At 40.8% G+C, this 14422-nt stretch overlaps 1 pseudogene; it reads right to left on the bottom strand.

Annotated features, from left to right (window-relative positions):
• Positions 1-2198: 2198 nt before the first annotated feature.
• LOC142436875 (inositol oxygenase pseudogene) lies at positions 2199-3845 on the bottom strand (annotated as a pseudogene).
• Positions 3846-14422: the final 10577 nt, after the last annotated feature.

Below are 14422 nucleotides of genomic sequence, written 5' to 3'. Positions count from 1 at the left end.
TAATCATATCTGTACGTGAGATGGTCTTGACATTCATGTGTGATGTACCAAAGGTTATATTTGTGCTCTCATGTCTTTGACTCATGTCTTCAGCTTCATGGTCCCAGCTTCATTTTGACTGAAGATAACAAGCTCCTCCAAAATCTCTATTATGTTTGGCCTTACACTTTATAATTTCACTTTGGTCAGGGTATACATAACATACAAAGTCAACAACAAAAAAACAAACTCACATCAATGAATTCCTTGAGATAATGACACAATGAAGTAAATAATCTTGCCCTCAGGTAGAGTACATTGGAGAGTGGATTACCTCTACCCTCTATTCAGTCAAGGCATTATAGAGCAGTCCCTTAGTGGATTGAGTGTGTGTCCTTGACAGATAGTACAGTACTCGAGGTTGCATACACAAAAGTTGTAACCTAGCCATCTTTCCCAGACTGCCTTGTTTGGAAGGGCTAATCTTCTAAGCATGTGTTGACATTTTGCTCCTCTTTGGGCTTCTATAATCCCCCATTCTATTGTGATTAATGAACTTTCAGTTACTCACGAATTTGAAAGTCTCCTGTATTCTGTGTCTTAGTGATGTAACAACCTGACTGTGAATATTTAATGCTCTTATGACTTTGTGCTAATAGCATTCCTCATCCACATTATGTATCTGTGGTTTTGTGTCATCTTTTTGTCCTTATGGCTGAGTAAATGCTGTCCTTAATTTATATTTGGGACTGGGGTATCTTTTGTACTCTAAAACATTTTCCACAGACGTACTTGATTTTACTTCAGTGAATTACATTGGTATAAGCCTATATGTATAGCAGCCATTTGTGGTTTTTACAAAGGTATATGTGATTTCCAAATTTCTATCAGAAGGACCCCGTTTTCCAACTGCTTTTCTTTCCTCTGTTTCCTAATCTCTCATTCCACTTACCAATAATTATCTATGCTACTTGACTGCATGGTAGGTCAATTTCATACTGAAGTGGTTGGAAGAATTCTTTAATTTCTTCATTAGTGATTGGTGGGTAAATTTGACTCTTCACTGTATTGGCAAGATTTTCTTGTATTTGCACAGATATTCCATCACAGGGAGCATTGTGGTTCAATATAGTTCTCAACATTTCCATTTGATGAGTGAACAGTCATTCCTCTTGTATTTGTCTATCCCGCGTAGTAAGCCATCTGATTATTTGATTCAATAAGCAACCACCATATTTCTGACTGTACATTTTTCTCACAGCCATCCTAATAGACCTTGGGATGCAATCATCACACACATAGGTAGCTAATGTCATTTCTTCTTTACCATGTTTCCTAACTCATAACCTCTGCTTCTGTGTTTCTGTCATTTTTAAGACATTCATTTTTGTGATGCATATGGGATTGTTTTGGATTAGGTTCATGAGGATGAAGTTATCTTTGGTATGATAATGTGGCCATTTGGAGGCCAAGATTACAGGATGCATCTGACATCAACAGCTTTACCCCAATCCACCCTTGCTAGCTTAATTTCTCTCTTCTACACAATATGAGAATAGAGGCCAGCAGACAGATAGGATTCTAGTACCCTCATATAATAACAGGCAGGAGCAAAGCATGTTCTTGGAAACCAAGACCTCTGCCCTTGGAATCTTCTAGACCCAGTGAAACTTGGATGCCAAGATTCATGAAGATCTCCAGAAATACAGGCACTCTTGACTGTTGAAAAGAGACCCATCATACTAGATCCATTCAAGGATGCCACATTGTGTCATGTAAAATGAAGTAAATCAAGCCCCATTTCATTTAGTCCTATTCCCCTCATTGCCATCCTGTAGAATAAATTTTAACTGCTCTCGAAGTCACTCAAGGTTATATATCATTGGTTTCTTCACTTCTTGTCCCTAGTTTGAGGCCCCTTCTTAGAAAAACAGAAAACTTACACCCTTGCTGGTAATTGAAAACTTTTGTAATAAAGCCTATAGTCCCCAATGATGTATAAAAATAGCTTATTGTCACTGTCAATGCTGATGAATGGCAACCATGTAGGACAGAGTATACTGCCCTTATGGGTTTCCAAGATTGTACTTTTTTTTGACACTTTAAGGTCTTTATTGATGCAAACCTGAGCACAGTCAGGTGGGTGGGGTCTATCAAGGAAGTGGGGTGGGCCAGGCCTGTCTCCATGATCACAAGGTTGTCTTGGGCATGCAGGATGGTCACCAACTGAGGACTCTGGGGAAGTACTTGCCAATGAGCCCCTGGTAATAGGGGTGCAGTATGTCCACATCAGGCAGGTCTGGGCATTTGATGTAGAGTTCAAACTTGTTGAACTCCTGAACCCGAGGTGGCATGTTCAGGGCTACACAACTGCCGGTAGTCACCACCGGTGTGCCACGCATAGAAGGAGTGGAACTAGAGGAAATTTGTTGAACTTCATCACTTGGTACATATACTCATCATGGCCCCAGTACATGAGGACATTCCCCAGGCTGCAGTGAGGCTGGTACATCCCAAGCTCAGAGGTGTATAGAGGATCCCTGAGGCCTGGATTGTCCTGGAAAGTTGAGTCGCAGAAGACCACAGAGGCCTGGGGCCAGCAGCCCACAGGATAGGTGTTTCTAACTACGGCCCACTGGGGCTCCTTGACCAGGGGCAGCAACTTCCCCAGATTATGCAGCATCCCCACCAGGTACAACCAGTCCTTGTGGGGATGTGCCCTCCGGATGCCCTCCACAGTCTGGAAGGCATGGAAGGAGGTAGGGACGTCCACATCCGGATCCGACTCATCCACCAGCTGGTCCAGCAGGTCTATGGCCTCCAGGACTGTCATCTCCTTGGAGGAGCAGATTCCGAAGTGGGCATGCTTCCCTCTGATGAAGTCCACCACCTGGTGTGTGTGCATGAGTCTATAGCTGGCAAAGACGAGGTCCAGGAGCTGGCCACAAGTGTAGTTTCAGAAGATGGCCTTCCCCTTGCCCATTCTGGGCTCCATCTTCAGCTGGCCAACCATTGTGGGTTCCGGGAACTCTTCAAGAGTATGGAGCCAGAGAGAAACAGTGTATCCCACAACAGACCTAGCCAGTCTTATGTAATCATCCAAGACTGCAATACTTAATGGGAGTAGTAAGCCCCATCTTTCTCCCCTCTAAAAAACATTGGTATCACTTTTACACTGAATGGACATTTCCATTTTGCTTCATGGGCAGTATCATGTACCTTGGGAAACACTGCCGTATGTCTCTAGGGGAGCCGACTGTTATCTCTCTGAATCGCAGAAGCTGGTGGTTTTGAAGCCTCCAGCTCATGATAAATGGAGGAATAAGTTCACACTGGAGCACAGCTCCAACACTGACATCCTTACATGCCTGCCACACTACAGATAACCTCGACGCCAGCAAGTTGATACACATAATGAAGAATTACACAAAGAGAAGATGTAAGACACACCAAGTCCCTGAATAGGTATTGAGGTGTTAAAGAGATTGAGGGTAAACAGGACACCCTAATCTGGTTACTCTGTTTATATTGAGTAGAGCAACTATATCCATATGTTCATAATGCAAAATAGAGTGACCTCAATTCACAATGGCCTCAAGGAGAGCCAAGTTTAAGGACCCAGGCCTTCAACTTCTTGGCCCCTCCAAACTTAGCTTCTCAAGACCATTTAGAGCAGTGGTTCTCAATCTTCTTAATACCATGACCATTTAATACAGTTCCCCCAACCATACAATTATTTCCATTGCTACTTTATAACTATAATTTTACTACTGTTATGAATCAGGCGACCCCTGTGAATGTGTCGTTTTACCCCCAAAGGGGTGGCAATCCACAGGGTGAGACCCACTAATGTAGACAGTTTTCATGTTACTGCATATTTCAGCTCACAGTTGCAGAGGCTGACAAGGCTCAGATTCCTGTCCTGACTCTTATCCTAAATCAAGTATATCCAGTGGCTGATGAATGCAAGATGGGAGGTAAGATGGCAGACTTCTTTCTCAAGCAAATTGAGACCGACAACTTCCAGAAACACAATTACAGGATTTTGTCTCAAGTCCCCAAACCTTCAGGTCAGATGAAGTGTCCAGGTCCAGAACAAAGCTAAAGACCATTCAGAGAATCCTTTTAAATGATAAGACCACACCCACAAGGAAGCTATCTTCCTCCTCATTGGCTGCTCACAGTAGGTCTCATCATGAAAGAGATGGCATTCTATGAACTCTTATCAACCAGGCGGATTCCATCATCATGAACCAATGCCTTAGAATCCTGACTCAGCCATCATACACAAAGTTTCAGTCATCACACCTTACTGTGATTCAAAGAATATAAAAAATTGTGAGGAATGTGTTGGAGGGTGAGAGTGAATTAAGCAATTGGTTAAGAAATGACTTTATCACCCAGATGCTCATATATGAAATCTGATTCAGTCATTGTGGATATTTATCTGTGTAGCTCATTTTCCATAGTTCAAGCTTATACCCTCTGTGCCTCTTCAAACTTATGAAAAAGAGTAGAAGTCCCACTTAGGACTTCTAAGTCCCTCTTTGGACTGGCCATCTTTCCAGGAGTGGATGACCTCATCAAGCCCCACCAATCAACTGATAGGTTTGAATATGTGGTCTCTCTAGCAGAGAAAGATAAAACTCACCTCCCTTTAAAAGTTAGAGCATTGGAAGTCCTAGAGAGGTCTTCTTAGTCCCGTGTGGTAGATGTAAGTCATTAAAGAACACAAAGACGAGTGTTTAATTTCTGCTATAGATTATGAATATACTCTGACACTTATATAATGGTCCAACAGGGAAGAGCTTATGTGGTAAACCAATAATTTGTCACAAATGTAGTTGATTCTTCATAGGTGTCACTGAGTCAGTTCTAGCTCATAGCAAACCTGTGTCTAACAAAAAGGGACATGACTCAGTCCTTTGCCATTCTGACAATGTTCTCATGTTTGAGCCCATTTTTTGCAGCTCCTGCATCAGTCCATCTCATTGAGGAGATTTCTTTATCATTCACTTGCCCTAATTTCCCCAATGTGATGTCTTTCTTTAGGGACTGGTCTCTCCTGATAACATGTGCAAAGTACATAAGCAAAATATCGCCATCTTTGCCTTTAAGGAGCACTGTAGCCATGTTTCTTCAATGGCACATTTGTTTTAACTTTTGGCAGTCCATGGTACTTTTAATGTTCTTTTGCCTTTACTATATTCTAATACGTTGATTCTTCTTCAGTCTTCCTTTGTATGCATTGAAGAATGTTCAACTTTCACATTCACTTTTCACAGGCAATTGAAAATACTAAGGCTGTACATTTATTCAATTACCTTTTCTTAATTGTGTTTTAAATATATTATCCTGGGCTGAATCAATGACACTATAAACAAAATTACCTTATGCTTCAAAGAGATGATTGATAAAGTTATCTGCCATAAAATAACAAGATGTCTCTAAGGTGAACCAGAGGTGAATAGAATAAACAGAGTAAGGGATGGATGTGGAGCTCATAATTAACCCAAGCTACATTCTAAGAACAGTTAATTCTTACAAAATTCCCTTTTGAAGGAAATACAGAAGATGTAGTTGCAAAGTGTGGTGAAGAAATTAGATGGTATCTATCAGAAACAATAGTGTCTAGAATCTTAAGTCTTGTTTTCAAACAAGCAGTGATCTAAGTGTACCATCAACTAAGCCCACATGGAAGAATAACATCAACATATGTGATCCAAGGATTGTCAATAGTAACATCCAATTCTGCAGCAGAGCATGGTATCAGAGCTCAATTTTTTTCCTAATAACCATTGTCTGTGCCTCTTTTTAAAATCATTTTATTAGGGGCTCATACAACTCTTATCAAAACCCACACGTGCATCAATTGTGTAAAGCACATTTTTACATTCATTGCCCTCAGTATTCTCAAAATATTAACTCTTCACCTAAGCCCCTGGCATCAGTCCCTCATTTATCCCCTCCCTCACCACTCCCTCATGACCCCTTGATAATTTAGAAATCACTATTTTGTCATATTTTGCACGGTCCAACGTCTCTCTTCATGCATGTTTCTGTTGTCCGTCCCCATAGGAGGAGGTTATATGTAGATCCTTATAATTGGTTCCCCCTTCCCAACCCACCCTGCCTCCACCCTCTCAGTATCACCACTCACACCACTGGTCCTGAAGGGAATAATCTACCCTGGATTCCCTGTGTTTCCAGTTCCTATTTGTAACAGTGTACACCCTCTGTTCTAGCCAGATTTGTAAGGTAGAATTGGGATCATGATAGAGTGTTTGGGGGTCTGGGGATCATTTAGGAACTATGCTCCATTGTTGCTGCACGACATCCTGTCTGGTTCATCTCCTCCCTGAGACAATGTAAGGGGTTGTCCAGTGGCCTACAAATGGGCTTTGGGTCTCCAGTCTGCACTCCTCCCCTCCCCCCCGGCATTCACAGTGATATGATTTTTTTGTTCTGATGATGCCTGATAACTGATCCCTTCAACACCTCATGATCGCACAGGTTGGTGTGCTTCTTCTATGTGGGCTTTGTTGCTTCTGAGCTAGATGGCTACTTGTTTACCTTCAAGCTTTATGACCCCAGACACTATATCTTTTGATCGCCAGGCACCATCAGTTTTCTTTACCACATATGCTTATGCACCCATTTGTCTTCAGTGATCATATCATGGAGGTGAGCACAGAATGATATGATTTTTTATTCTTTGATGACTGATAACTGATCCATTCGGCACCTCATGATCACGCAGACTGGTGTGCTTCTTCTATGTGGGCTTTGTTGCTTCTGAGCTAGATGGCTGCTTATTTACCTTCAAGCCTTTAAGACCCCAGCCGCTGTATCTTTTGATAGCTGTGCACCATCAGCTTTCTTCATCACATTCACTTATTCACCCGCTTTGTGTTCAGTGATTGTGTCGAGAGGGTGAGGATCATTGAATGTTAGTTTAATAGAACAAAATATTCTTGCATTGAGGGAGTATTTGAGTGGAGACCCAATGTCCATCTGCTACCTTAATACTAAACCTATACATATATGCACAGAGATGTATTTCCCCATTATCATATATAAATGTATATATAAATATTTACATGCCTTTATTTAGACCTCTATAAATGCCCTTTGCCTCCTAGCTCTTTCCTCTATTTCCTTTGACTTTCCTCTTGTCCGACTATCATGCTCAGTCTTCATTTGGGTTTCAGTAATTCCTCTTGGTTGCATTACCCTTGACCACGCCCTAACAAGTTTTTAAACACTGATTTTAAGAAGGCTATGGATGACAGTCAAAGACCAAAACACATTTGCAGGATTTATACATGCAATAAGTCTCTGTGATTTCTGTCTGACCATAATTAAGGTATAGGAATAACCTAGCTATCAATCAGAGATGATAATAGTAGATTGAAATAAAAACTCTGACTTGAATAATTAAAAACATTATTTGCTCTCCCTTTCAGTACTCTTTGATCTTAATCTTGTTTTTCTATACTTTCTGTTTTTGCTTTTTGAATTGCAGTTTGTCCTTGTTGTTGTTATAGTTAGCAGCCATCTTGACTCTTTTATATATTTTTCTATGTAGTTTTGCTATATAGAACCCAGGGTGGGTGACTCTGTAGAAACTATAACTACATTAGGGGTCCTGGAAGGCACAACATGGAATGTGGGAGCTAGTGGGGAGTTGATATTAAATAAAAGAAGGAAGAAAATGCTTGAAGCTGATTGTGATAGTCACATGATATGACAACTATTGAATGATGTGTCTGGATTATGTCCTAATAAAAGAGTTTGAGGGGGTAAACAAGAAACAGAAAATAACAAATCTCTGGCAGGTGTACCTTATGATCCTCAAGGTAACATCCTTTTATTCAACACTTTCAAGAAGTCTTATGCAGCAGATTCATCCAATCCAATGGTTCACTTGATTTCTTGACTTTTGCTTCTGTTGTGGTTTGAAATGAATGACAGCCACTATAATGTTACGATAATTTAAAAGAGTCTTTATTCGGTTATAACCGGACTGCTAGAATTTAAAAGCGATTCTTTGATTGGAGTCCCGAGTAGACATTTCAGTCCATCTATAAAGGCAAAAACTCATTTATCATTTGTCTAGGACTTATGCAAGCATGGACAGAAGCAGAAAGCAATATTAATGTTATTATTCTTTAAAGCTAGTGAGCATTACACAGTATAGCACTGATTATAACATTCTGTTTAATAACATAAAAATAGGAATGTACTGGTTACAACATTAAAAGCAAAAATATTATTAATTACAATGTTCTGATCCGGAGAACATGAGTGCATTCCAAAATTATTCTCTAGCAGGACTTTCCCAGATGAGAGGGGAACGGAGCAGGTCATCCAGCAGTCAAAAGATGGCATATCAGTGGCTAACACTAGTATGTCTCACTTCCATGAGCACTTATTGTGCATGCCAGCCAGATGAAATTATTGACAATACCAATATATAATTGATTTCTCATTATATTACTTATTAGTCCACTTATGAGGAGTTTGGTCTTCTTTATAATGAGATTTTCCAGAAATCTGAGTCTAAAAGACCTCAATGTTTCTTCTTCAGAGTGCAGGGATCACTCGGGAGCTGAGGTTGTTAGTTTATTGTGCCAACCTGGCTAATAAAAACATTAATTGAAGTGCGGAGAGATAAATAGCTCGGAGAGCCTCGCCTCTCTTGTCTCTTGCTCTTTGATCATTGATCATCGGACCAGTGTGCAGCTACTTTACTTTTTCTTTGCCTCAATTTGCAAGCTACACTACCTGTGGGACACCTAATCCATGGACTGTGTCGCTGTAATTTGAGGTTCCTTCAAGACCTGATCCTCCACACCATTGTAATCTACACCTTTTGAGCTGGGGACTGTCGGACCCTGTCATCTGGCTGACTGTTGACCTGACTTGCTGTGTGCTGCCTGTAGCCAGATAGCCTGAATTGCTCTACAGAGGACTACCCAGCAGCCCTCAAGACTTGAAGGACTGCCAGTGTCTCACAACTCTCTCATAGGAGTGAATGGCGATGAGCCATATGTACTGCTTTATAATTTAATTAACTGTTTATTTCGTATGTTATCTATCTATCTATGTAAATATGTAAGATGACATTGCCTATTCCTGTAAATAATTATAGTAAGAAGAAGCTCAATGAGTTCTAATCAGTCTTATAGGGTTCCTATGAGTCAGAATAGATTTGGTTTTGAAAGAAGAGATTGTTCATTTCTAGCTCAGTTGCTTGGTTTTCTGATTTTCCCTCAGTCAGAAGAATATCTGGCGTGTTCATAACTCTCAGACCTCACAAAGAAAAATTAATTCATGAGTTAGTGGATGCATATGTTCAAATCAAACAACACTGCTACCTTGGAACTCTGATTTTGTAATTTCAAATATTGGAATTTGGAGAGCCTACTAATTCAAGGTATGCCTGTTGGTCACATCACTCCCATCTCTGTCATCCAACTTTATTCAAGAATCATCCCTGGAGACACTTTCTTGTGGAACTGAGGTGCCTGCACCTTAGTATGCTATTCATAGCCCCAAACTCCTATAACAGCCAGGAACACTCCTAGACAAATGCCTGTTGTGGTTTCTTACTTAATGAGACCACCCCCATCACCGCCCTGCAATCAGGGGATTCCAAACCCTTCTGAGTCAGGGAGCCTTTGATACAGAAATGTCTGCCTCCTATCTCTTCCTCCTCCTGATGGTGCTGGGTCTCCCATCGGGTCAGTGGCAGGGAGATGCAGTGAATGACAGCACATTCAAAGACATATGGGGCCTTTAATGCTTATTTCATAAGACTCCAGGGGTCCTGCACCACATGCAGCTACAGGAGTCAAGCAATCAAGTGGTGAAGCCTTTACAGACTCTCCCTCTCACCTGTACCATCGCTAGGGACTCCATCTCCAGCAACAATGTTACTTGGGACTGGATCAGACAGAGCCCTGGGAGAAGCCTTAAGTGGATGGGAAGGAACTTCTATTGGTCAGAGTGGTTTAGCGAATACACACCATCCCTGAGAGACCATAGTCATTGACCAACACACATCCAAGATCCAGCTCTCCCTGCAGCTGAGCTCTGTGACCACTGACAAGCACTGTGCAAGGAGATAAGGAGAGGGAAAGTCGATGTGAGTCCCCACACAACCTACCATGCAGGACAGCTGGAGGCTGAACTAAGAGAGCTCTTATACCAGCAGGGGTAGCTCAGGCCCAGGAACCAGAAGCAGGTGGGTGTGTGAGCACAGATGAAATCTTCTGCTGTGTCTTGGGTTCATTTTGTTCCCACTGCTTAGGAGCAGATTGAGAGGAAACTCCAGTAGAAACTGTTTGGGAGAGTATGGGGGTGGGGGTCATTTTGACATTGTATGCCAGGTTTTTTCTCTTTTTTTAATTTGAGTAATTTCTTTTAAAATTTGGTTAGTAATCTCCATGTCCTTAAATATAGACACTGGTATCTTGTTCAGAATTGCATTAAAGTGATAGATCGCTTAGAGTGTCTTATTTTCACAAAGTTAAGGCTTACTACTTACTCATGATTATGACCCATTATTTGAATGATGTGTATGTCTTTTGGTTTCTTGGAATAGTGTTTTCTTTCTATGAGACTTTTGTTTCTCTGCTTAGGCTTATTCCAATTTGTTTTATGCTTGAGGTGGCTATTGCAAATTGTATTATTTTCTGATTTTCTTTTAAGAGCTTTCTCTATTGGTATGTGGGAACCAAACTGATTTTCTATGTTTACCTTATAACTTGTGAAATGGCTTACCCTTCCAACTAGTTGCAATAATTTTCTTCTCAAGCTTTTGCGTTTTCTATGTTTAGAGAGTTTTACTTCTTTATTACCATTTGGATGCCTCTGTTTTTTCATTTGTTGATTGATAGCTATAGTTAAGATTTGCAGCATGATATGAAATAAGATTCGTATTTAATGGTATCCTTAATCTGGTTCCAATTAGAAAGTTGAATGAGTTCACTTCCTCTCCATGGAGTGCAATGTTTGCCATTGGCATTGCATTTTGCTGTTTTAAGACCTATCAAATCAGTTTGAACTCACAGAAACACTAGAGAAAACAATTAAACACAGGTCTTGCCTCATCCTCACAATTTTCATGTATGAGGCCTTTGTTGTGGTTACTGTGGCAATGTATATTCTTAAAGGTCATCCTTTTAAAAATGACCTTATGCTTTATCAAGCAGGATGTCCTCTTCCAAGTTCTGATTTCCTTGACACATGTTCAAAGTACTTGAGATGAAGTAATAACATGCTCACTTCTTTCTACTAATGATTACAAGTGTACATCATCCAATATATGATTGTTTGTTCTTCTGGCAGTCCATCACACCATGAAATTATTCACCAGTACCATAATTCAAATACATTGTTTAATTTTAGATCTTTCTCATTCATTCTCCATCTTTCACGTGCATATGAGACAATTGAAAACTTCATAGCTTGGGCCAGGTGTATCTCAGTCCTCAAAGGGACATCCTTGCTCTTCAATCTTTGAAGAGTTCTGTGCAACAGGTTTGCTCAATGAAATGCATCATTGACTGGGGTTTCCATGAATATTAATTGTAGATCCATGCAAAATGAACTCCATCCCAACTTTAATCTTGTCTCTATTTCCCATATTTTCCATTGTCCCATAGATTCATTTTGTTTACATTGAATTGTGGTGTACAGAGAAGGCGGAAATTCCTGGACTTCATCAGTAAGTTTTCAAATCCTGCTATCACCTTAGAACATGTTTTCAAATCCTGCTATCTTAGAACATGTAGCTTTATATCACCTGCATATCACAGATTATTAGCGGAGTTTCCTACAACCTTGATGTGTTTTCCATTTAGTACAGCTTCTCGTGTTATTTGTCCCATTTAGCATGTTATGCAGAGAAACTGCTGACATGTTCTATGATTCTGTATTTCTGTGATGCACAATGAACACCCATGGAAGCAACAAACCAAAAATCACACCACATTGAGCTTAGATATGAAAAATGACTTCATCAAAGTGCTTAAAATGCTTTCCAGATAATATGGCTATTCTATAACCACCCATTCCAAGAAAATATCTTCAAAAAAAACCCCAATGCCAATCAAACAAACAATAATAGCAGCAATGATTAATGTGAGTTAATATATTTGTATTTTTGCAACTTAAATGTCTCCTTCAGTCAAGTTCCATTTCATACCCTTTGCCTATTTTGAGTCTCAAAACCCTACATGTTCCACTGTCATTACTGGCAGTAAGTGAGATGGCATGATAAAGAGAGAGAAGTTAACTCTCCAGCAAATATGCAGAGGAATGAGAAAACATGGTAAAATAAATGTCCACTCTTAACTGAGGTTTTTAAAATATCAGAATCTCTTAACATTCTCTGTGCTTTCTGTGTCCCAACAGTTTCTCTGATTTTCAGCCTAAGGAGATTGATTCCTCAATAGATGGAAGCAAATCTTAAGAAAGAGGAGGAACAATGCATGAATACTTTCTTTTATTAAATTGGCACTCTATGATGCTCACTCTCCCGACACAACTGCTGAAGCCAAAGCGGGTGAACAAGTAAATGTGGTGAAGAAAGCTGATGGTGCCCGGCTATCAAAAGAGATAGTGACTGGGGTCTTAAAGGCTTGAAGATAAACAAGCGGCCATCTAGCTCAGAAGCAACAAATCCCACATGGAAGAACACACAAGCCTGTGTGATCGAGTGGTCCCAAAGGGATCAGTTATCAGGCATCAAAGAACAAAAAAATCATACCATTGACTGCACACCTCCATGATAGGATCGCTGAAGACAAATGCGTGCATAAGCAAATGTGGCGAAGAAAGCTGATGGTGCCCAGCTATCAAAAGAGATAGTGTCTTGGGTCTTAAAAGCTTGAAGGTGAACAAGCGGCCATCTAGCTCAGACGCAAAAAAGCCCAAATGGAAGAAGCACACCAACCAGTCCGATCAGGGGGTGCCAAAGGGACCAGGTATAAGTATCATGCAAAAAAAAAGACATATATGTGTGTGTGTATGTATGTATGTATATGTATGTATGTGTGTGTGTGTGTATATATATATATACATACCATATTGAATGAAGGGGGGAAGTGCAGAGTGGAGACCCAGGGCCCAAGTGTCGGCCACTGGAGATCCCCTCATAGAGTGGTTTAGGAGAGGAGACGAGTCAGTCAGGGTGCGAGGTAGTACCGATGAAGAACACAGCTTTCCCCCAGATCCTGGATGCTTCCTCCCCCCAACTACCATGATCTGAAATCTACGTTGCAGGACTGGCTAGGGCAGAGGTTGTACAATGGTGCATATGGGGGCTGGAGGCACAGGGAATCCAGGGTGGATGATACCTTCAGGACCAAGGGGTGAGGGGCGATGCTGGGAAAGTGGAGGGTGAGTGGGTTGGAAAGGGGGAACTGATTACAAGGACCCACATGTGACCTCCTCCCTGGGAGAGGGAGAGCAGAGAAGGGGGAAAAGGGATACTCTGGATAGGGCAAGATATGACAAAATAACAATGTATAAATTACCAAGGGCACATGAGGGAGAGGGGAGCGGGGAGGGAGGGGAAAAAAAGAGGACCTGATGTAAAGGGCTTAAGTGGAGAGCAAATGCTTTGAGAATGATTGGGGCAGGGAACGTGCGGATGTGCTTTATACAAATGATGTATGTATATGTATGTTTGTGATAAGAGTTGTATGAGCCCCTAATAAAATGTAAAAAAAGAAAATGATTAGGGCAAAGAATGTACAGATGTGCTTTATACAATTGATGTATGTATATGTATGGATTGTGATAAGAGTTGTATGAGCCCCTAATAAAATGTTTTTTTAAAAAAGAAATATAAAAAAAAAGAAAGAGGAGGATATTAGACTTTTTCTTTTCAGTTTCTGAGAAAAGATTGGAAGTTTCTCTACTTTTTTTCTTCTTTCTTCTGGGGTTTCTAACATTCAGATCACCTCTTCAATTTCCAGGTTGAGTTTTAAAACTTAGTGAAAAACATCACGTTGTGGGAAGAGTTCTCGATGAACTGGAGCTGGGTTGCCCCCAGGCACTAGGTATATCAGGCCTCAGCATTGTAAGGAGAGTTCACTGAAGTCCCTGAGAGAAGTTTTCTCCGGTATCCTACGTCTACGTTCCTAAAATTTACTCTGCGGTTTCTGATGACTCTGGGTTACGAACGGCCACCATTCACCGTTCTCCTTACACTCGTGCATCTCCATCGACCTTAAAGGAAAGGGAGGACACGCAGATGCTGGCAGCTAAATTCAGCAGAGTTAGTGTCAACACAAAAGAGACAGCTCTGTGGGGACCCGTCTTCCATGGTAAAACATTTCCAAGGGAATAAGAAATCTTCCCATCGCAATGACAATATGAGAGAATTGCCACCGGTGGATTTGCCGATGTGCCTATAAACATCTTCTTC

This window comes from Tenrec ecaudatus, unplaced genomic scaffold (assembly GCF_050624435.1).
Source record: "Tenrec ecaudatus isolate mTenEca1 unplaced genomic scaffold, mTenEca1.hap1 Scaffold_739, whole genome shotgun sequence".
Taxonomy (NCBI): domain Eukaryota; kingdom Metazoa; phylum Chordata; class Mammalia; order Afrosoricida; family Tenrecidae; genus Tenrec; species Tenrec ecaudatus.
This window is presented reverse-complemented; position numbering and strand designations above follow the sequence as displayed.